At 35.1% G+C, this 24,987-nt stretch overlaps 1 protein-coding gene across 2 annotated transcripts in view; it reads left to right on the top strand.

Moving 5' to 3' along the window:
* Window positions 1-637: 637 nt before the first annotated feature.
* Window positions 638-24,987, top strand: part of thrab (thyroid hormone receptor alpha b) — a 250,974-nt gene continuing 226,624 nt past the window's right edge. For both annotated transcript variants that reach the window (XM_087276190.1, XM_087276187.1), the window contains exon 1: window positions 638-940. The gene's annotated coding sequence lies outside the window, so the exon portion shown is untranslated. The remainder of the gene's footprint in view (window positions 941-24,987) is intronic.

Raw genomic sequence — 24,987 nt, 5'->3', positions numbered from 1 at the left:
TTTCAATCACTCACTTCTATTCATCTTTATACTTCTTTAATAATTATTATTTATACAACTTTCTAAATTGATTAATATCCTGACATTGTTTGAGAATCTGTTCTAGACTCTTCCATAATTTGGCAAGACAATGATCCAAAACACAGCCAAGGAATTACACACATTTCAGTAGTTCAGTACATTTCCTTGAGTCATTACATTGTCATTGAACAAAACAGTTTATTTTCAGATTTTTTTGTTTAGTTTTCTTTTTGTTTTTATTATTATTATTTATTATTATTTTTTCTTTTACCAAACACACACATACACTGGGAATTATATATATATATATATATATATATATATATATATATATATATATATATATAGCCAACAACAGACCAACAGAGATGATCAGACTCCCGTGCTGTCATTCCCCTCATGTGACAGTAGAGAGAGAGAGAGAGAGAGAGAGAGAGAGAGAGAGAGAGAGAGAGAGAGAGAGAGAGAGAGAGAGAGAGAGAGAGAGTGAATGAATGCAGTCTTCTAAGTATTTTACAGTGTTAGTCCTGTAGAGAGCGGTAGATCGTTTTATTAAATTGTTTTATACGCTCCCTGTGGTACTGTACATGAGTGAAACTGGGGAGGGAGGAGCGATAGTAGTATTTCTCTTCATTTCAAATCCCTGTCGTGGCAGCACGGGGCAAGGCAGAGGACTTTTCTCCCCTAAAACTAAGGGGAAAACCCACCACCGAGATCTCAGTGCACGTCCTAAAGAGCAAACGGAGGTCTTTGGGAGGAGGAAACAGTAGTTTGAAGGCACGCTGCGGTGGGATCGGCTGACTGTGTGCACTAGTGTCTCTCCACACTTGCACTGGATACACGAAGCAGGACGTTTTCACTTATCTACCACTGGCAGGATCCCCGCGATCTCCCCAAAACCCCGCCAAACATCCAGTCGGTGAGTCGCGCACTGTTCGCGTTTATATACTGCTCGCGCTTATGCAACATTCGCTCGTGTTTCTCCTGCCATACGAGGCTAATTCCAGTGCACGCTAGCAGGACGTTTTGACAGGTCAGCGCTCCTAAAGCTAAAACGATTCATTCCCTTTGCCCCTCGCTGCAGGACAGCACAGGCTTTAGTGCACGCGGGCTTTTTGCACGTTGGTTGCGGCTGACATTGCACAGGTTGCCGGCGAGGAGAGTCTTGCTGTATGTAGGGCCTACTTTTGTAGCAAGCACATACTGTACCAACACACACATTGTAGCCCCGCGTACAGTATGTGCCTGCCTGCTACACACACACACACACACACACACACACACACACACACACACACACACACACACACACACACACACACACACACACACACACACACACTTTACTGAAGCTGACACGCGCTTTTTTGAGATGATGGGTTCACTTCAGGTGTATTTTACCAATATATTCATCTAACAAGTGTATTGGTGATACTTTACCAAGAGGTAAATAAGTTGAGAATTCAAAGAAATTGAAAATAAGTGTGCACTTGGTGTATTCTATAGAAGTTCACTTCGTGATTGAAAAGTTCGAGTTAAGTTGAGTATGCGGGATTCACCACAAACTGCAGATTCATGTGTGTGTTTTAATTGATGTTTATAGTTTATTCAAAGGTGGAGGTGTTGTGTGAAAGTGGTTTTGCTGTATGAACTTTGACCTGCTTTTTTCTTGTTTTCCAGAATGTTATTACAGATTTCATTATTTCTTTGATTTAATTACATTGACAATTTTTCATTTGCCAAGTGCATCATTAAAAGTCACTCTTTAAAGTGAAATTTAATTATGTTCGGACTAATTCAAAAAGGGAAAACTGTTTTAATAATACTAATCCTAATCAAGTAACTAGTTTTGAATGGTTTCAGGGAATATGCAGCTGCAGCTTGAACTATAATGGCAAAATAAATTATTTTTTCTAATTGCATTTACTAATTTATGCGAGTGTGAATTAATATTACATGTTTTTTGGTTAAATAATGTTTCATTATTTAAAATAAAGCATACACCGCAATTTATCACACAGAACTAATATTTTCATTTATCATACATTAAGCATGTTAATGTATGCAGAATAAATAATTGTTGATTGATTAAAAAGATTGTTTATAATATTTCTAAACAGAAGTTTATCTAAATGCTGAGTTACTTTACAGATCTGAATTCTACATACGTCCTGTAAGTCATATATGATTACTTTATGTATCATTTGTTATTGAAATCTAATAGTATACAAGACAGGGTGCTCTCATTTTCACTTGTGACTGTTGTACTTTTTCATTGTTAAGTGAGCCTGTCTTGCTAGGTTTTAGCTATAAGCTATGCAAAGGTGAAGTTCAGTCATTGTCCAACAGTAGCTTGGCTTGTTGTGTCGGATCCTGATGAGTTTTTAATGGGGAGGAAGTGACCTTCCCTGGCCCCTCTCCTAGCAGCCCGCCATACCGTGGCCTCATGCTATATAGGTCAACATTACCGAATGCACAGTGAAAATGAGCAGTGACCTTAAGTGAGGGCTTTACAGCTGTAGCTGTTATCCTAAGCAATACGGTGCTAGAGCAGACACTCAAAAAAGCATGCTGTGTAATTTAAATGGTCGTGAGGTTTGTCAGTCTAACAGTGATGGGTTTACAATATGAGCATGGTTAGCTCGTGGCTGCTTCTATAAACCTATCAGCCACTTGGCAATTCCTGAATGCTTTTTAATCCTTTGCATCTGTCAAGATGTCTTGATTATTATATTTTTGACTTGCATATTGTTGTCACATCACACCCAACCTATATTAGTCAGTCATCCTGTTTTACACCTCATTTACACATTTGATTATACGTGAAGGTGAAGCATTTACTGAAAAGCTTGTCGTTTGTGTTTCTGTGCTGCGGTATCAATTCATTTCTAGTGTAAGTAGCAGAAAGCGCACGTGTCGAGGCTGTGACCTGTCGTTTATCACAGCGTGTTGTCTCTCACCCTGTGTGTGTGTCATGAAGTTTTATCTAAAACACACACACACTAGAAAGCCGATAAGTTCTTTTTGTAAAACATCAACCAATGTTATCGCTTAAGATTGTATTATTTTGTAAAATACTGTAAAAAAAAAACAACTTTCAGCTATGTACTCAAAGTGGGGGTCGGGACCCCCTGGGGGGTCGCGGGACAATGAGATGGAGTTGCTTGGTGATTTAAAAAATCTAATAAATTTGAATAAACTTTTTGTTAATCCATAACCTACAGAAGATAAAAATAGTTACATTAAAAAATACTGTATCCAAACAAAAAGCCATCAGCCTTTGGTTTTTGTTGTTGTTGTTGTTGTTGTTTTTTACATTGGTTGCAACATTAGATTAATGACAAAGCAATAGCATCAGTGCTCCAGATTTTACAGCACTAGCTAAACTTTCTGACACCGTTACAGCACTCACATACATTTAAAATACATACAGGACACTAAACATGGAGTATGATGTGTAAGTGGCAGTCTCCAAAATTAAACCAAGAAAAGACTTAGGATGTAACTTAAATATTGTGCCCACCAGTCTAATTAGATGCGGTAAATATAAAATAATAATAATAAAAATGATATGGGACTGTTGCACTTTTTTGTGTTGTCAATATGCTTGTGTTTATATAGGCTGATTGGTTTGTGTGAGTGTTGTGTGCAACGTTTGTATGATTATAACCACTTACGAAAATAGTGGGGGTCGCTAGTCATTGGCATTGTTATTTTGGGGGTCCCGGGCTGAAAAGTTTGAGAACCCCTGCTGTACTACATGATATTTGATGGATAATGCCCTGCACTTTTATCATAAGATCATATATATTTACTCTTACAATATTTACTGTTTTTAAGGGTGGGCTTTCAACAATGTACTGAAAGTTAAATAGTTTTTGTCCTTTTCATTCATGATACGTTTCGATACAAATGTTCTAAAAGTGATCATTGATCACACGGATCATCGTAAACAACTAAAAAATTATGCATGACAGGTCGTTAGTTGGTGATATCACTTTGTAAATAAAAACTACTCACATGCACTAATACACAAACACAGTCCTGTAATTGCTTTGGTTTACTAATAATCACATGCACATTGTGTAATCACTGCCACAAAATCCTATTTTTGTAGTTTAAATGAATATGTAAAAAATAAAACTTTTTAAAACCTTGGAATTTGAAGCGCAATTGCAAACCTTTTAGTGTTTTCAGCATCCCAAATTGATATTGTCTACTGCTTATTTATAAAACAGGTATCTATTGAAAACAAACAAAACAGATAAAATAGTGCGAAATTAGTATAATTTATGTTGGTTCGTAGTACATAAACTAATGTTAACAGATTATGGATGGTCGGTGTTAAAGTTGCCCATTGAGTTCACGCACTCAACCGATATAACTGAGATTGGCTTCATTGATCATTGCTTGACGCTCCTCACCAAATTCTTGCACAGATACATGTACATGGGATCATTTGAAAGCCACATCTGTAAACGGATCCGTCTATGAGCAGATGTATAACCAGTCTGCTGACAGATCAGCTGATAGACGCAGCTTTAAGATGCCTCCCTGTCTGTAATCCTTCAGTAAAGTGCACAAAGCATTGACAGTCATATATGTTGAGTGTGTGAACACTTATCCAAGCTCTAGACTCTTTCTTCCCACCGGCTGCACTGGTGCAACTCACTTTCTCATTCGGCCACACACCAACTTACAATTTGGTTTTGTACTTTTTCTATAATAATATAAAACAACCTTTTTTGTTAATGAATCAGTCTGTTAATTTAGACATGCTGGTTTATCACTGAATAAATTTATGCCTCTGACTTTCAGCTGCTGCTACACAAAGGCTGAGAGAATGAGTTTGGGGCATGACTGCAGCCTCTGACCTGCCATGTTGCTAGATCTAATTATAAGTGTAATGTCATTGGACTTGATTTTTACTGTATGTAACAGTGTGAATAAAGTAATTAGTGCATTAATAAAGTGGAAAGATGACATTTATTGTTAGCGATTCCAAATACTATTTGCAAAATACAAAATTTAAACTAATTTTGGTGCATTTCTTTAGGGACGGCTCTTGTTTGTAGTAATATCTGGAAACACCCCATTGCCGGCTGATCAACTGACAGGCAGCAATCAAAAAAAAAAAAAGTTTGTGTGCGGATCATTTATTATTAGCATAACATTGTACTCCAACCACATGTATTTTGTTAGCCATTGCTTCTGGAAATTATATATATATATATATATATATATATATATATATATATATATATATATATATATATATATATATATATATATATATATATATAAGTGTCTATAAACTGCTCGACATTCAAGCTTTAACACTTCATTCATATAGTCTCATTGTATTTCTGTATTTGAAAGTATGCAGAACGAGCTCCGTTTTGTGTTGCTGTGTGTTTATTTCAAGTGCAGAAGTATTTAAATACAATTTTAGTACAATTTTCTGCTTTTTAAAGATACTTACTGTTTTTTAGCCGAAACATTGCCTTACTATTGCTATGTGTCCTCTATTATATAATTCATGGCTGTGGTACAAGAAATGCATGTTAACCTCTCTCTTTGACTGCTTTCCCAGCAGATGTGTAGTGGCAGATGCTGAAACTGAACTTTGACTTTGGTCTAAAACATTTGCAGGAAGCAGCGTGGCTTCACTTCTGATAAACACAACCACTGTGTTGTGGAACATGAATTTATCACTACTCAATAGGATCACCCGTGAACGTCACCCACCTCTACCCTGGACCCTTTGAGATAACGTTGGCCACACAAGCACACAGACCTGCGCGCATAAAGATACACACACACTCGCATAGGTTTGTTTGGTAGCTTCTCTTGGTTTGTAATATACAAAAAGCTTTCTCTGACTTCCATTGTCATCTTACTGCAGTTCAGCTCCTGACTGCATTTGATCTATTTTGTCTTTTGTTTCTGTTATTGGTTTGTTTGTGTGGTTCCCATGTCAATGAGGGCCAGGGACTTCGGCGGAAATCTGGCCACACAAAAACTATCAGGTTCTCCCTATAAAAATACAACTGAAAATGGTGGCAGGTAGAGTTGGGGGATGTTGACCAATTTGGCATCGTATAATGTCTAATGTGAAACATCGCGATGGACGATGGTATTGTGCTGTAGGCGGCAAATTAATTATTTATGAATAATTAATTAATTCAGAATGAATTAATAATTTGTAGCCTACAATTTCAACTAGCTGACCCGCATGGTCTTTGATTTACCCATAACCAAATCATAAATAAATAAAGATAAGTTACAGATGAATTACTTCCTGTCAGTGACTTTTTCCACAGGACTCTGGCATGAATAGGCCGAGTGATTGGTGTCCTTATAGTGGCAACTACAAATGTGGTTGGTAAAAAAAGGTGCACAACCAACAGGAACAAACCAACAGTATCTGAGGTTTTCACTAAAATTACTAAGCACAATTGTGAAAGTGAAAGATTGAAGCAGTGTAGGCATACTGATGCTGTATGAAGAGTTGTTAGATAGAGACAAGTTTAGACACCTTTAGTAACTATAGTGAGGCGTGATCCAGCAGTACATTCTTGATAAACTGTCTGATGTGCACTGCTCTCTGGGGTTTTGTGCTCAAAGCACCTGCTCTGCTGACTGCTTGAGCTCGGACGCGTGCATATGCTGTGTTTGGTCATGTGATGTGTGTTTTCAGTGGTATAGTGTGGAAGGAGGGCTTTTCAGAAAGGCTAGTGTGGACATAGGTTGTTTTCATTCTAAAACACCATTTTAAGACGTATTAGTGTAAATGGGGCCTAAGTGTGTATTTTTCGTAAACGAATTGCTGTTGTGACGGAGGCTGGGTGGAGTATTGCGAAGCCAGCTACGCATCGTGATGTCTATTCGCCATTGGCGATGGACAATAACATTGTCTATCGACCCAACCCTTGAGGCAGGTAGGGTTGTCAAAAATATTGATACAAAATTTATACGATCTTGCTTTTGGTTAGTATCAATACTGTCTTTACTATCTTGCTCTATCTCGTCACTTGCAGAGAGTTGATACAGATAAACAAGCAGGACAATGCACACACAAAAAGCTATAGTAAACAGAAATGCAAGTGTTTAATATAGCGGCATGTATGTGTATTGATTACACATAAAATAAAAAATACTTCCACACCACGCCACACCATTTTGGTGTTTCGTAACATCAAGTTTTTATGAGGTGAGTTGTTAGCTCAACCTCCTGGAGGACCAGGACTTACAGACATACACTACGGACAACTTAGCTTACCCAATTCACCTACAGCACATGTTTTTGGACCAAAACCAGCGACCGTCTTGCTGTGAGGCGACAGCGATCTTCACTGCACCACCATTTTGCCAAAATAAATAAATATGTCAGTTTATTAAATAAATGGAAATAAATGATCTACCACTCACAATTGATATTCAGTAGTTCTGCTAAATAATTTATAAAGCTTAAAGATAATAATATTAAGATATCTGTTGTTCTACTTAGAATATAAGGGAAGATTGAATTTTTTGATAAAAATCTAAAACTAAATACGCCTAATGATTTTTTTTTCTCACTATCGAAAATTAGATATTGAATATCAATATTTTTCAAGGTATTGTATCGTTAGTTAAGTTATTGTTAGTTAGAAATCCAGAATCCAGGATCGTGATAACACTAGTAGCAGGCATGTGAAACAAAAGTATATTCTGCCTTTTATTAGAACAGAGTCTTGAGAGGTGTTTTTTTTTTAAAACCACACTTTACACTAATTAACAGCCTTAAATCTCAGACAGCCTTTAATTCTGGTCTCAGTCACTTCCTCCTGGTTGCCCTTTTTGTTCTCTGCATGTGCTGGTATATTTTTTTGCATTGGAAATGGTGTACAGAATGCATTTGGTTTAAAGACCGGAGGTGGAGCCCAGCATCATAGAATCACATTGGATGGGAATTGGATATGGGATGCGTCTATAAATCTTTTATCAGTTTGTTAACAAGTAAGTGTGATGAAGTGTAACATGTGCTAGACTATTTGTAGCTGTCGAGAGTTGAATGTGGTAATAGATTGTACTACAGCAGTATAGATAAAAATGAATACCTCTAACCCAATTCTTCATTCTGTGGTTACTGTAGATAGTGTGCTTTTATAGTAGATTTATTATGGTAGGTGGAAGAACAGCAAACATTGCAGTGCTCTCTAGGATGAAAAATAGCATTGATCACCTAATTATTAGGATCAGTAAGCCTTTTGGTGTGTTCATACGCTGGATTTCAGCAAAAAAGTCTGTTATTTCTTGACAATAATATGCGGTATTGGGATGCAACGATTATAGATTATTATAGATTCTACCAAATCTTAATAAAAAGTTACACCAAAAAAAAAAGAAATGTATCTACTGCTGCACGAAACAAAACAACACTAACTATATTTGAATTTTAGCCATTAAGATATTAAAAAATATAAAAAATATTAAAAAAATCCCTCACATCTTATCTCATAATTTTCACAGCCTGGAAATCGATTCTCAGACTGAAGCAGATGAAAGATGAATTTATTCTCTACATGTTTATTAATGAATGTTTAGCGTGACTTCAAATGTAAATGTACTTAACGAAATAGCATTCATATGTGTGTATATATATATATATATATATATATATATATATATATATATATATATTATATATATATATATATATATATATATATATATATGTATATATATATATGTATATATATATATATATATATATATATATATATATATATATATATATATATATATATATATATATATATATATATATATACAGTCTTCATCCTGGCAGTTTTAATTATTATTCTACTTACAAATCTGTGGTAAAAGAGTGAATCTTCTCTTGTCTTGATGGCGTTTAACACACCTTCGTATATGACTATCTTTGTGTTATCTTACGAAATATGCTCAATAAACTATTTCCGCATGCTTCTTTTTGATTGGCGCCATTGCTACAGTGTTACCAAATGTTACTACGAGAAAAAAACAAAACAAAAGTCATCCCCTGACAAATGCTGCAACTTTATGATTCACAAAAAAAAAAAAAAATACTAATAAGACTTCTTTTTGCACTATAAGCTTTATTAGATTTGATTTATTTTCATTAATTACAGGCATTTTTTTCCTTACAATGATGTGTACTCCTGCTGTAAATTGATCAAGGAAACAGATGGTTTGACAATCCTGTGCCCCCGGTACACTGAAATTTTTTTTATTGGATTTATTAGATTTTTTTTTAAAGAAAAGAGGTTGCAAACTATTTATATGGGCTTAATTTAAACAAACAAGTTAAATTGAACATTACTACATTTATTTTGTTTGTTTAAATTCAGCCTATATAAATAGTTTGCAACCAACATACATTAACTTTAGTCAATCCAACTAATAATTTTTTTCTGTGTAGATTTACCTCTGGTAATATGGTAGTAATATAGTAAGCATGGCTAATATTGTAGGCTAACTTTTGTACTTACCACAGACCTTATATCATGGATCACACCAAACACTCATTCAGAAAACAAAATGCTCTGAGAAGTTTGAACTTAATGTAAGAAAAGCAAACTTATTTTCCAGGTTTTAGGAATCACTTCTGCAGCGCTCTTTGTTTTTCAATCTCAAATAGCATCGAAAAATTATCTCAGACCTGCACAATTCTTTAGAGGGAATGAGATAAGTGTTAAACTCACTTTTGTGAATGGAAGCTGCACAAAGCTCATTTTCAGTTTCAATTGCACTAAAGATGTGTGACGGGTTTGAGTCACATGTGAACAGGAAGGAATACTGTGTTTCTGAAAACTGCAAGTCAGGTTTATTGATCAGAAGCATGATTTAACAGCAGAAAAAATGCATACATCACCACCATTTTGAGTCATCTTAGGTAATGTATAACTTCTATAGATAGTGTACTTTAAAATGGATGACAAGTGAGTTTACACTTCTCAGTACATGGAGAGTACAGGTGATGTTTTTTTTTTTTTGAGGAACATTATATTGTATTGAATTGTAGTATATTGTATTGTATTATATATCGCATCAATATTTTTTCAGATGGCCCTTATATAATCTTTAGAATAATCTTAAAACTGATTTTACTAAAACTGTTATTGTAAGAAATAAATCCTACTTTTCAGGAGGCCTTTTTATATAAACATTCACGCTTGGGAAATTCAGCTGAACTTCTTCCAGGAGTTGAGGTTTTGGCAGCGCTGCTATGCCACACCTCTTGATCATTTTCTTTTTATTATGCCTTTGATATTTAGGCCATCAGTTACACCAGATGCCTATTTTTAAAGCTAAATACCTCCGTATACAACCCCCCTCTAAACAAGCCCTTGTCATTTATTTTAATCCTAAAATGGCAGGCTGTGATTGATTTTCTGGGTAAATTTTCTTTTTTTTTCCTATTGTGAACTTGCATGTCAGCCCATGCTGTTTGCTGCTTGAATGGTTTGTTTTGTTCAAGGGTTTACACAAAAAAGTAATGCTGAAAACCCCGCTGAGTGAATCCCCACTAGAGATCGTAGGTATTTTTTTTCAGCTGTAACTGACAGCTTTCTTGCTGCAAGCTGAAATGTGTTCCACTCATTTACAGCACATTGTCACAGTTGGATGCAACTACTCTATGGTCACATTACTGACATCCTTCATTGGAAAGGTTGATCTCATTGAAAGTTTTTTTAATAGAGATGTTCTGATGCACCTTTTTCTTTCCTGATAATGATTCCGATACCTGGGCTTAGGGTATTGCTTGATACAGAGTACTGATCCAATACCTCGGTGTGTATTTGTTAGGGGTGTAACGGGTCGTACAGATCACAACCCACGGTTCAGAACACACGTGATCCGCGAAAAAATTTATTTAATAAATCTAAATTTGTAACAATCACTGAGAGATCGCCTCTCGCATCATTCAAATTGCATGTATGAAAGCATTTAGGCTTTCGTGTAAAATATAATGATGTCGGAAGAAGTTGTGGTAGGTTATTCAGGATGTGGTGGGTTTCGTAGGTGTTTAATGTCACTACATGTTTAGCCTGTATTAATGCATTTAGTGTAAGCTGCACGATTAATCATTAAAATATTGGGATCTCAACACCCATGCAACATATATTTGAATGAAAATGATGATGATATACGTTAGTTATGAAGTTACAAACAGCCAAATATTACTTAAGTACTGGGATAACAATTTATAGCTTAGATAAAACCACTGATGTTTATGGTTAACATTTAAAATCGCTGAATAATTCTTCAAAAATGATACTTCTTGCAATGAAGCATGAAGTTTTATAATTGAATAATTGAATAATTTATTAAAAAAGAGAGTAAAATACATTTAAATATACATTTTATAATAAATATACACTTTATACATTTAGCGTTATAAACAAAACAGTAGTAATAACATTGAATTTTACACAGTACTGAATATTTTGCAATTCATTTTTATCCACCTGACTATTGCTTAATTTTATTTTTAATAAAATTACAGGTTTTAATTTCTGTTCATTAAAACCAAAAGTGTCTTGCAGTACTGTTTTTGTAATAAATAGAAAACAAATAACATTTGTATCCTCCCTTTTTAGCTGATCCAAAACGTGATCTGTTCGGTGACTTAAAAACTATAATGTGATCCGAACCGTGAGATTTGTGATCTGTTACACCCGTAGTATTTGTACAAGTACTCGCATTGTGAATTGATCTAACAATATTCTGGTGTGCTTTAGAACTTTTAGATTTGCTTATTCTATACAGATATTTTGATTTATTTGAATTTGACTGATGCTTTTTATCATTGAATTGATGATTTTAAACAGCTAAAATGAGGTAGTGAGGTCTTATAAATAATCAAATTACAGAATTTTCTTTTGATAAAGGTGTTAAGTTTTAAAACGTTTTATGCTTATTTTATTTGTATGCACATCTTTCATTGTAAAAGAACAGTGAGTTTCACATAATTCCTTCACAACGTCCCAACACAAGTTGATTAATTTTACCAAATAGTTTTATGTTAAGTTAAGTTAATTGAACACAAAAACAATTAAGTCTTCCCCTGAAAAAAACGTAAAATTTTAGTTGTTTTAGCTAATTTTAAATATGTTAGTTTTAAGTATTTTTGAACAAGCAGCAAAAAAAAATTTTTGAGTGTTCTATTCTGTGTTTTTTTTTACTATAGTAAACCAAAATGTGCCTACAAATACGAAAATTAACATTTCTCTGTTGATATTCATGTGAAAATAAAATCTCTTTTTATATCTAAATAAATAAGTTAGCAAATGATCTAAAATCCCCTGAAACAGTCGTAATTAAATCAATTAGCTCATTATAGAGCAAACAGTGTGGGCAAATCCTTTAATTTAATTTTAATTTAAACATTGCAGCAAGCTCCCGCTTTGTTTTGGAGGCACTCAATACAGTCGGCTCTACACTGCATGTGGACTCCAGCAGCGAGCTGAGGGTTGATCTTGGCAGCTTACCGCACCTGCAGAAAATGTGTTATGTTCTGTGTGAGAAAGAAAGAAAGAGGTGAGATTCCATAATGACGAATGGTAGAGATCATGTCTTCAGATTACACAAGGCGACAGAGGATTCAGGGGGCCCACATAAAGGGAACGAGAAACTCAACATCACAACTGCTCTGTTTGTTGATGCTATTGCTGCTGCTACTGCCTTGAGTTTACTATCATTCGTCAACTTGTTAGATCGCTATCTTTTTCTTGGAACACCAGTTTATTTTTCCCCATCTTTTCCTCTTTGACTTGTGTAAGCAAATGCGTGGATTTTTTTCGTTTAAGCTTACTATTAGAGTTTATTTTTCATGTTAAGCTTTTTATGCATCATGTCATATTTTGTCTTTTTGAGGAAAGGAAGTGTTTGTAATTAATATCTTGTGTCAACCAACCAAAAAAATGTCAACATTGAAAAACACAGACAACTCTGTGTACCACTAAGTGTGTGTAATATGTATGTGTATGCCTGTCTTTTCCAACTACTATGTCTACCTCTTTCTCTATATTTTTTGACTGATCATTGTTTGTCTGTAGTTTTAAGGCTAAATGTTCTGTCTGTCTGTACTAAGAGTTGATCTGTCTCTTTTTTGACTGCCTAATTGTTGGTCAGTCCATATGTCTGTTTTCTGACTAGTTGTTAAAAAAAAGAAAACAAATTGTTGTTCTTTCTGTGTGCTTTCTGACTAGTTGTCGATCAGTCAGTTGATCTGTCTGTTTCCTAACTAGTTATTGGTCTCTCCGTCTGTTTTCTGACTAATTGGTCTATCTGTATTTTTTGGTTATTGTCAGTTAGTAATAAATGAAAGTTAGTGATAAATTGTTGGTCTATTTGTCTGTATTTTCAGCTTTCTGTCTCTTTTGTGACAAATGATCTGCCATTCATGACTATTCTTTGATTGTTCAGTCTGTTTTTTACTAATCATCTGTCTGTTCACCTTTTTAACTATTATTCTTTCAGTTATTTTCTGATTAAAGGCCCTGATATGCTTAAAATTAAAGCAAAGTATGAACTGAAAGGAGGTCATTTTAAACCTTTTGGAATTTAATTTGTTTTGGCAGTTACAAACCACTCACCAAATCAAACTTTTTGGGGAGTCTGCTTTTGCTCTTGAAGCTGGGAAAAAAGTTGGGAAAGCTGCGGCCCTTCAGGAACTGGAATTGACATCTGTAGCTTAGAGCAGTGACCCTCAACCACCAGGCTGCGGATTGGTACCGGTCTGTGGATCAACTAGTACTGGGCTGCACACGAAATAATTAATTATTTCAATTTTATTTACCATCTGAATCTGAACGATCTTTTATTTTGAAAAAAATCTTTTATTTTGAAAAATTATGTGTTCTCTTACATGTCGGTCACTTGAGTCCCCAAATTTAACCCACAGGCAGAAAAATGATCAAGAAACAGAACGTTTCTTGAAAAGTTTTTGGAAAGTTTCTTTGCGATTCCGATTTTGACTCGCCGACAGATTTTGAGAAATCGAAGTTAAATGCCTGATGTCACATGCAAATCGGTGCTCGTGCACGCCAGTAACAATCACACAATGTGAACTATCAAAGACACGATCTGAGAGAATCACCATGAGTTGCAGATGCTTGTGAGATATTTGGCATGCTAAATTTCTGAAGCTGTCAATGATTCAAATCATGCCGTGTGAAATTTGACTGAAAATAACATCGGCCATCACCTACAGCCAATGAAAAAGCAGCATTCACTAGTGCGTTTACCTGCCAGCGGGAAGCTGGGGGGGAATTAAAATTTTCAGTTTATTTGGACCCAAGAAATAGAGGAAAAACTAGTGTAGTTGAGGAGAAATTGCCAATTCCCTTCAAACCCAGGTGAGCATATATGTAACCCATTAAAGGCTTCTTTCTTGTTAATACCAAAATATATACTCTGTGTTTTTGGCTGTGAGACGTTGTTTGAATGAAGTTGTTGGCGATTCTTCCTATTGTAAAGTCATGCAATGTGAAAGTCCCTGTCGCCGATCCATCTTGCAGTGTTAACAAAGCAAAGCAACAAAGCATTTGCTTTGACAAAAAACAAAGCAGCGACAAAACGCCAGCCCAGATAGTCATGCAATGTGAAAACATCTGTGACACGACTACTTTCAAAATAATGCAGTTTGAACTCGCATAAGGGGAAAAAGCCCAGTAAAGGACCCGCGAACTTTGTCAACAAATCAGTTGAATCCGACATATCTTTGCAAGAAGATTGACTGCTGGAGGTCGCAAATAATGGCGGCCTTTTAGCGGCCATTCGCATATCATGTCTTTTCTTGAGTTTGCGCAAGTTTGTTATTTCCAATAGATATGTATGGCTTGTGCACACAAGCAACGTGACACACTCGCACCTTCCAGATGCACCCGGTTGAATGCATGCTGGGAGCGCATCACGAATTATGTGACAAGAACAGACCGATCAACTCCATACTTTGTATGAAACATACACATTTTGGTAGACTAATTATCTACAGTAGGACAAACACAGAACACTCAAACACTGCAGTGCATAACCAACATAGCAATTCGTATCTGATTTAGTGACTTTTTCTTATGAATTTGTACGATCTTATTTGTACAATATAATGTTGTATGATTTGGTCAACTACCAATGTTGGTTGGGTTTAAGGGTGGAGTTTGGTGCCAAGCATCCTTTTTAAAATCGTAAATTTTTGTACGAATTAACTTGTTTGATTTCATACGAATTAGTCACTAAACTGACAAAATGTAACATTTTTATGTTTCCTTCTGAGATCAGGCTGGCATGTTTACAACCCCACCTCTTGCAGCAAATGGTGTTGGAATATTTGTAAGCAGTATACCATACTGCAGCCATTTTGAACTTCTTTTTGCCCTCAATTTAAGAATGGAAAAGAACTTAATTTCAAGTGTATTGGAGCCTTAATTGCCAATCAATCTGTCGGTCAATTTGTCATTCTAACTGTCTATCTAGTCTTCTAACTAATTGTTTCACTGTCAGTCTTGCCAAGTAATCACTAATCATGGGTACCCTTGTATTTTCTGACTAATCATCAGTGAGTCTTTCTCAGTTTTTTTTTCTGAGTAAATATGCTCTAGGTCTAGCCATAAATTCTTGAAAGGTACACTTGGGTAATGCAATGTCAGATGTAAAGATGCTTTAGGTTATGGCCTCACTTTGCAACAATCAGCAGGTTTCATTTCTGAAATGCTGCCGATGGTCAAGCCACATTAACTTCAGCAGATACTGTGGGGAACGAATGGTTTTCTGGACCAGGATCTTATTAAGAAGAGCTCTCTGCTCACTATTTTGTATGACAAAGTGTGCTGTGATCATCACCACTTTTGTGTGGAGAGAATGTCTTGCAATCTTTAGTTTAACAACAACAAAAACACAAATTCTATGTGCTTCAGTTGATATAGTAATGAATATTGCATATTTAATCAGTTGTTTTGATGTGCCGTATTTTATATATAGTTTTCATAAAAATAAAACAAACCTATTTAAAGATATGTTTGAAATTGAGAGTGGTGGGTATTCGAAGACTTTACACAAAGAGACATGGTGTGAATTTAGACAAGGCCATGGTTGTGTTGTAATTCACTGTGATTCATGTCCTGGACAGGAGGGAGAGGGGCTGGCGTGAAGACCCTCACCGAATGACCCTGAACCAGTGAAACCTGAAACAGCTATGCAAAAAAATGACACCACAGAGCCATAAACATTTCTTCTAAGCTGTTTTCACATACTTGATTTGGTTGCTTGTTGTGCTAGTGTGATTCTGTGATTTTTGCCATTATTTCACATTGCACTTTTGGTATTTAATGATGTATGTTTGCATCATTTCATGTGCTTGTGATACTGTATACTATACTGACTTAGTAACAAGGGTGTGATAGTTACACTAAACATTTTTCCAATTGGATTTGTTGGCAAAATTTTAAAGGCAGAAGATGTGAAGAAAGCGAGCTGCTGTGCATAGATGGTTTTTCAGTAACAGGAGAGAGGTATTATGTGTTATAAGTGTGACAGGAGCATATAAAGATGCAAATTATACTTTGATTGTTCAGGACGGATTGCTTTCATACTAATTGTGAACTCTACACTAGATTAGGGCTGCACGATTCATTTAATTAAAAGTGACATCGATGATATGACTTAGTGTGATTATCTTATAACTGCTTATTAAAGGCTGTGATTTTTATCATTGTTTTACTAGATGTCAGTCTTTTATAAGAAAGCCTACCTAGGGGGCAAAGTAAGGATTTTCTATACTGATGATCATTCAATAGTGTGTTTATTTTAGATTATACAGATAATAAAATTATAATATACCAGGGTTCAATGTCAAGGATTTTTTCCACTGGCTATACACTACCGGTCAAAAGTTTGGAGTCAGTTTTATATATATATATTTTTTCATGTTTTATTTATTTTTTATTTTTTTCAAGAAAATTATTCTGTTCATCAAGTCTGCATTTATTAAATGTAAAAAGTTGGTAAATTGTTAAATATTTATAAAAAAAAGTAACTGCTTTCTTATTGTAGTTTCAAGTCAAATTATTACTCCAATCATCATTGCTTTTATTATTATTATTGCCAGCACTGCTAATAATTTTTAAATAATAATAATAATTAGAAAATAATATTAAAAATAACAATAATAATAATTAATATTAGAGTAATTTCTGAAGGATCATGTGACTCTGAAGGCTGGAGTAATGAAGTTGAAATTTCATCTTTAAAATCTCTGAAATAAATGATTAAAGTAAATGATAAACTACTATTGAACAGTTATTTTATACACTCTAAAAACTGCTGGGTTGAAAACAACCCAATTTGGGTTGTTTTGGTAACCCAGCGCTGGGTAAAAAAGGGACAAACCCAACGCTGGGTTACTTTAACCCAGCAAGTTGGGTTACAAGTTTAACCCAGCATGCTGGGTTGTGATTTTAACCCAACTATTAGTTAAAAATTACTACACTGCTGGGTTGAATGTAACCCAAAATGGGTCAGAAATTTAATCTAGAAACTGATGATTAAAATCACTAAAATAAAAACAATTCTACAGCAATACATAGTTGTTCAGTAATGGAATTTTATTTATGACAAAAGATAAAATGTGTCCAAATGAATTTGAGATTTTTCCCATCTGCACCTCAGCATTAACCCTTTGACTGCCTGCTCTACCAAATGGTTGACCTCGTTTTTACTGTTTTAAATAATGACTGTTAAAGTCATAAGAAAAAAGATGATTTAGTGTTCAAAATATTTCTTTTAAATATATATATATATATATATATATATATATATATATATATATATATATATATATATATATATATATAATTTTTTTTTTTTTTTTTTTTTTTTTTTTAATTGGTCTTACACATAATTTTTCAGATTTTTCATAATTCTGGTACTTTTACCATAAACATACATATCAATCATTTGGTAGAGGTTGATATTTTAGAAATTATAACATGTGTTAAAATGTACTGATTGTGTTCAATAGCGACATTAGCAGTTGAGAAATGCAATCCAATTTTTTTTCTTGAAAGGGTTGTTAAAGGGTTAAGACGATTTCTGTGAAAATTTATCAAACTGTATCACAGAAACACTGACTAAAGTTCAGTAACAATGCATCAGACTGAAATCAGACAAATTACCTTAAGAAAATGCATATTTGAAATACATTCAAAAACATTTGCATCATTTATAAATCAGGAATCATCAGTAAGAGGCAATTGCAATGTTATTGCAGAGTAGAGAAAAACAATAGTATAAGGAAGTAATAATGAAAATGCATCTAAATGACTGAAGTCAGAAAGTAATTTGAGCACAAACATCAACATATTCTCATATAAATCATCAACTGCAATGCAGAAAAAAATATGTGAAAGTAATCATGAAAAGGCATCAAACAGCTTGAAAAAACAAAACAAACAATAAAAACTAAGAAAATACAAATTTTATATTAAGAAAAAATAAGAAAACATTTTATAACTTTCCCTTTAACAATTATGTGCAAACATCAATATATGAGATATAAAGCAATCATCAGTAAGGATGATCAAGTTCAATGTAAATGCAGTTTTGAAGAAAAAACAGATATAAAAGTTAAAATGAAACCTGAGGATGGAAGCATTTTTAAACAAATTTGAAATAGGAAAACTTTTTTTAACTTTTACTCGAACAATCATGTGCAAACATCAATCCTGAGATATAAAAGAGTCTGTAAGAAACATTAGTTGCAATGTAACTGCAGTGTAGAGTGTCTTAAAAAATATCTAGTCCATTATTATGTGCCGTCATCATAGCAAAGAGAAAATAAATCAGTTATTAGAAATGAGTTATTAAAACTATTCTTTAGAAATGGGTGTCATGGTGGCACAGTGGGTAGTACGATTGCCTCACAGCAACAAGGTCGGTGGTTTAAGCCTCAGCTGGGTCAGTTGGTTTCTGTGTGGAGTTTGCATGTTTTCCCCGTGTTCGTGTGGGTTTTCTCTGGGTGCTCCTTTTCCCCCACAATCCAAAGTACAAGTTAAAGAACACAGAATCCAAGGAAGCAGTGAGGTCACAGTATTAATGATTACTGTTTGTCAGCAAAAATTAATGCTAGCAGAACCCTTACTGCTAGTGTCTCCTCCCCAGGATGTCCATAAACCACAGTCTGCCACACCAGGGAACACTGCTTGGGGTAGTTCACACCAAAGATGTAGAATGCTTTATAGCAAACGTCCACTTTGGCAAGTAATGTACTTTGCAATAATAAATAGCACAGCACGTGAGCAAAGGCTTGAAAGAAGTGGTGGTCTCCAAGGATGAGAACATGAGGAAACTCAATAGATTCTTGAATTCAATGGATGAAGATACTCAGCAATATTGGTCCCAATCTGAAAAAATAAATAGAAGTAAGATTTATTAAAAACTCAAAAGTGTAAAAGTTAAATATCTTTAGAGTTAACTTTAGAACACCTAAAATACCTTTAGAAGCAATTAAGGCCATAACACACCAAGCTATCAGCCAGTGTTGGCATTAGTTAACCACTGACCATGGCACCATGCTGCAATTTTTTGGCCCGAGTGAAGATGACAATGCAACAACAGGTTTGCCTAAGGAACTTTTTTTAATAAGTAATAGTAAGGCAAGATGAGCATTTGAAATTATTAAGTATTTAATTGTGTTTTCTTAATGAGAATAGATAAGACCCTTCTTCCTGAGCTGGGACTGTTTGCAACCGTATTTGTATCATTTGAAGCCGCATTTAAATTTTCTTTCTTAAACTTCAAAAATGAGGCACAATCTCAGTTCAAGATGGATAAAATTGCTGAAATATTTTCCTAAAAAAAAAAATCTTTCTGACTGAAGAAAGAATGACATGAACATCTTGGGTGACAAGGGGGTAAGTACATTATGTGTGAATCTTTTGTTGGAAGTGGACTTCTCCTTAAATGAAAATAATTGGCTTACAGGCCATTTAGAGTTTGTTGCATTCACTATCTATATAAAGCATCTTATCACTAAAAATTTGAAACCATAGCTGTGACCAAATCACAACTTTCACAAAACCGTCATCTTTTTATGTTTTACGCAGCAGATGCCCTTTCAACTGCAACCCATCACACTCTCATTTACACACACACTATGGACAATTCAGCTTACCCAATTCAGCTACACCGCATGTCATTGGACTGTGGAGGGGAAACCCATCCAAGGCTCAAACCAGCGACCATCTTGCTGTGAGGCGACAGCACTACCCACTGCGCCCCCATGCCACCCTAATAACAAACATAAAAATAACATTTTCATTGTTAATAAAATAACTAAGACAATCATTATGCATTAAATGCATCATTATGCATCGAGAAACCTTTAATTGAATCCTTACCCTCTGAATTGTATTCAAATTGACCTAAAAACGAGGAAAGGTTCGCTCCTGTGCTAAAAATAAAACAAGAGAATGTCACTGGTTGCATGAACAGCAGATTTTTAAAAATAACCAGACAAAGACAAATTGGCATTTGAGTTTAATCTCTCAGTTTAAAGTGTTGAAGTGGCTAATGATTACTAGGGCTGCCCCCTAATAATTGAATAACCATTAGTCAACTAAAAATTTATTATTCATTCATTCATTTTCTTTTTAGCTTTGTCGCTTTATTAATCTGGGGTAACCACAATGGAATGAACCACCAACATATCCAGCATAAGTTTTATGCAGCGAATGCCCTTTCAGCTGCAACCCATCACTGGGAAACAAATACTCATTCACACACATACACCATTGACAATTTAGTCTACTTAATTCACCTTTACCACGTCTTTGGAAACCGGGGCACCTGGAGGAAACCCACGCGAACACGGGGAGAACATGCAAACTTCACACAGAAAGGCCTATTGACCCAGCCAAGGATCGATCAAGTGACCTTGTTGCTATGAGGCGAATGTGCTACCCACTAGTTGCAGAAAAAAAAGTCCACACTGGCAAAGTCAATGTATGCTGCATGAATCCGCTGTGTAAAAAATATGCTGGATAAGTTGGCGGTTCATTCCGCTGTGGCGACCCCAGATTAATAAAGGGACTGAGTCAAAAAGAAAATGAATTAATGAATAAATGGTTTATTAATAAATCTGTAATTATTCAACTAATGCTTCAAATGAACATCACAAGTCAACCAGACAAATGTTTAGACAAGGGCAGCCCTAATGATTACAATGAACCAAGTAAAATATTATTACATACCTTCAAATGTGGTGATTAACTCCTCAAGATTGCATTCTTTTAGTTTGATTTTCACGCAATTATCCACCTGAAAAAAGAATAACAGATAAAAGCGTTTAAGCAAAATTAAGTAAAAAAAGATCATGTTAGCCAAAAGTCACTATATCACAAAAATACTCCTAAATGATAATAATTATCCAGGGTGTCACATAAAACGGTGGTCAAACTTTTTCTTTTTGCAGTTGAAGATGATTAGGTTGGAATTAGCCTTAGCTCAGACATTTCCGTTAGCATGAAACGACCCTTACATACAGGATTAATTAAAGATAGCTCAAATCACGTCTAGAATGTAAAATGCTCATAGTAAATTAATAACATTTGCTATTCAATGTACAGATGTACAGCTAAACAAAATGTACATGCAGAGCAGGACAAGTATTGTATATATTTTGATTAAAAAAAACATTGTTAGAAGCTGAATTCAACACTTATGCATCAAAGTATTGTCACAAAAATCCATGAACAACATTAAGAAATACAAGAGTAAAAATACTACTTACTGCTTTACAGTTAACACCCCAGAAAGATCACAAATCACAGTAACGTTACTTACTGTCATCACCTAGCCAACATAAAAATCTGTGTCATTCAAAAGGCATTTTATTACAATAAAAAGCTCCTAAATTATCCTAGGTGTTGTGTTTATAAAGTGGTCATCAAACATGCTTCACGTTAGTTTCATTAGTTACCTTATACTTTTCGAGCTCCTTCCGATGCCATGCGCGCTTACCCGTCCACCGATCAACAGGCTGGGCGTGAGGCGGAGCAACAGGTCGCTCGTGAGGCGAGCACAGGTCAGGCGTGGGCGTTAGGCGGAGAAACAGGTCCGGAGAAACAGGTCGCCATTAGGCGGAGAAACAGGTCCGGAGAAACAGGTCGCCGTTAGGCGGAGAAACAGATCCGGAGAAACAGGTGGCTCGTCAGGCGAACTCGGAGCAACAGTTCAGCCATAAGGCGAGCACAGGTCAGCGTGAGGCGGAGCAACAAGTCGGCCATCAGGCGGAGAAACAGAAAAAAAAGCGCGTGTATATTATACTAAGTAAACTAAGTGTGTTATTTCTTATGAAAATTGTTAAATACACACTAAATAACTTACGTCTCACACAGAATTTCACTCGCTTCCCCTCAAAGACAGCGCAAAGAAAATGGCGGTTTCTCACGTTGATGTCCCTGCATGTTGACGTGACGTGCGTGCTCTCTTTCACGTCCGCGTTCCCAACCCAGCACTGCTGGGTTATAGATAAAGATCGATTTTCAACCCAAATTGGGTTGAATCAACCCAATTTTGTTACCCAGCAGTCTCAACCCAGCATTTGGGTTAAAAAACCAACCCAGCGTTTTTTAGAGTGTAGTGCAATAACATTTCAAGATTTTACCATTCGTCCTTGATGAAATAAATGCAGCCTTGGTGAGCAAGATAAGCTCATTTTAGAACATAAAAAAAATCCTTCTGACCCCAAACTTTTGACTGCTAGTGTGTAAAGTGTAAATGTGCAGTTTATTTTTCACACTCTCAGACATTGTCACTAAATATAAATCAGAAAGGTAAGACTTTCCCATACATAGCCTCATTTCAGTTGTCAAGTTTTGTAAAAATCAATCTTTTGTATTAACAAATCTATTAAAAATGTTGGCAAGAATTATGGATTATGTGTCTAAATTAGAGAGAAATAAAAGATAAAGCGAGACTGCAGTCAGATTATGGAGCAGATCAATGTTGATCTTTTCTTTCGAGTGTCAGTGCAGAAATGAACAAAACTACAGGCCTATTACAAAATACTTTAAGGGTAAAATATGGAAAAAATATCAGATGGTAATTTCTGTTAGTTTTGCCAACGGATAAACAGCACTCTGTTATGTTTCAGCATGCTTTCACGTTCATATTCAACATGAAACACATTTGCAGGTAGGAATGATGACATCTCACCTACTCATAGTTATCTGTTCATATAGCTGTATATATGGCTATTACACTATCATAATACACTGTGATATAGCCTGGTTCGTTAGTTTGTTGGATCATTTTGCTTTCTCACTACAATCAATCCGCTTCAGAGAGTTCTTTTCAATCAGCCAGAGACCACCTCATTTAGGCAGTCTCAGACCGATTGGTTTGGTGCGGATCCAAGCGCAATTAATTGTTAATTAATTAATTGCAAACAAACCATGTTAACTGGGCAAACAAGACAGGTTCTGAAATAATCGTCTAGGTGTGAAAGCATCCTATATACTTGCACGCAGTTGACAGACAGTTGCAGCTGAATTAAACTTTAGTGAAAAAGGCAATCCTGTCTACTGTCCCGAGCATCTCGCATGCTGGCCAGTGCTTATTGTCGAGCCCTGCATAGTGCATACTATATCATATCATAATATAATAATATAATTATACTATAATTCATTATACATTGTATAAGATTGAAGAGATTCACGCAAAATGTGAATGCAAGTAACTAAAATGTCTGCCAAAAAACATTATAAAACATGCTTAACATGACTTGCATGAATGCAGTGTGTTCATATTGATGTTTTATCACATTGTATGACTGTTTGTTTGTTTGTTTGATGATTGTTATATCTGAATAGAAAGTAAACAAAGATATGTGTTCAAGTTACATAATTCACATTGCTTTTAATACTGCTTACTATTTTGTAAAACTTTGCTACGTAGACAAATTGCTTTAATTTGCTCTGAAGACTGAAACACAGATTTGTTTTTTTGTTTTTTTTACAAACACGTTTGTGATGGGTTTTTGTAGTAATATTATTTATGAATACAAGATGTAAAACCAACCAATCAATTCAGGCAAATCAAGTCATGTAGCTCCATTTAATCTCATGTTGTTCATGGCAGACTTTCACACCAACTAAACAAACCAAACTCTGGTCTGAGCTGAAAATGCTTGTGTGAAAAAGCATTAATGCCCACGCTTGCACAATATCTACACAGGCTGCCAAATGCACTCAAATTATATAACCATTATGTTCTTATATTGTAAGCTCCTGCAGTTTAAAGACTTTTATAATGCCAGAAAGGGCCCACCGGCAGAAGCGGTTCAGTAGGTGGCTCAATCCAAAAAAAAGTGTCATGTTTGTGTGTTTTGCATAAAGTGATAGTTCACCTAAAACTGAAAAATCTGTCATCATTTACTCTTCCTTCACTTGTTTCAAACCTGTTTGACCATCTTTTTTTTGTCAAACACAAAAGAAGGTATTTTGAAGAAAGCTGTAAACCTGTAACCATTGACTTCTATGGTATTTCTTTTTCTACTATGAAAGTCAATGGCTACATATTTTCAACTTTTTTTGAAATATCATCTTTCTTTAGACAAAAGAAACAAAATGACAGATGAAATCTAGTAATGGTGAGGAAATTTTCTTTTTTTTAGATTATATATTCCTTCATCTTCACTTGTTACAGTATGAGCAACTCAGTATGTATACTATATGGTGATGTATGTCTAATCGATCACCTGGCAGGTCATTTATATCTTAGCCTGTTTCTAAATGAAGTCCCTGTACTTTAGGAATGACCTCCATGTTTTCCACCTGACTGAGGTATGTGGCGGTCCCGTTACATGCAGATCGTCCACCCATGACCCAGTTTAAACTCAAACCGGTGTCTAATAAGATAAGAGAAGCATTCGACTGTATT

This window comes from Danio rerio, chromosome 12 (assembly GCF_052040795.2).
Source record: "Danio rerio strain M-AB ecotype USA chromosome 12, GRCz13ab, whole genome shotgun sequence".
NCBI classification, from domain to species: Eukaryota; Metazoa; Chordata; class Actinopteri; order Cypriniformes; family Danionidae; genus Danio; species Danio rerio.
Note: the sequence above shows the minus strand (reverse complement) of the source record. Positions and strands in the feature narration are given on the sequence as shown.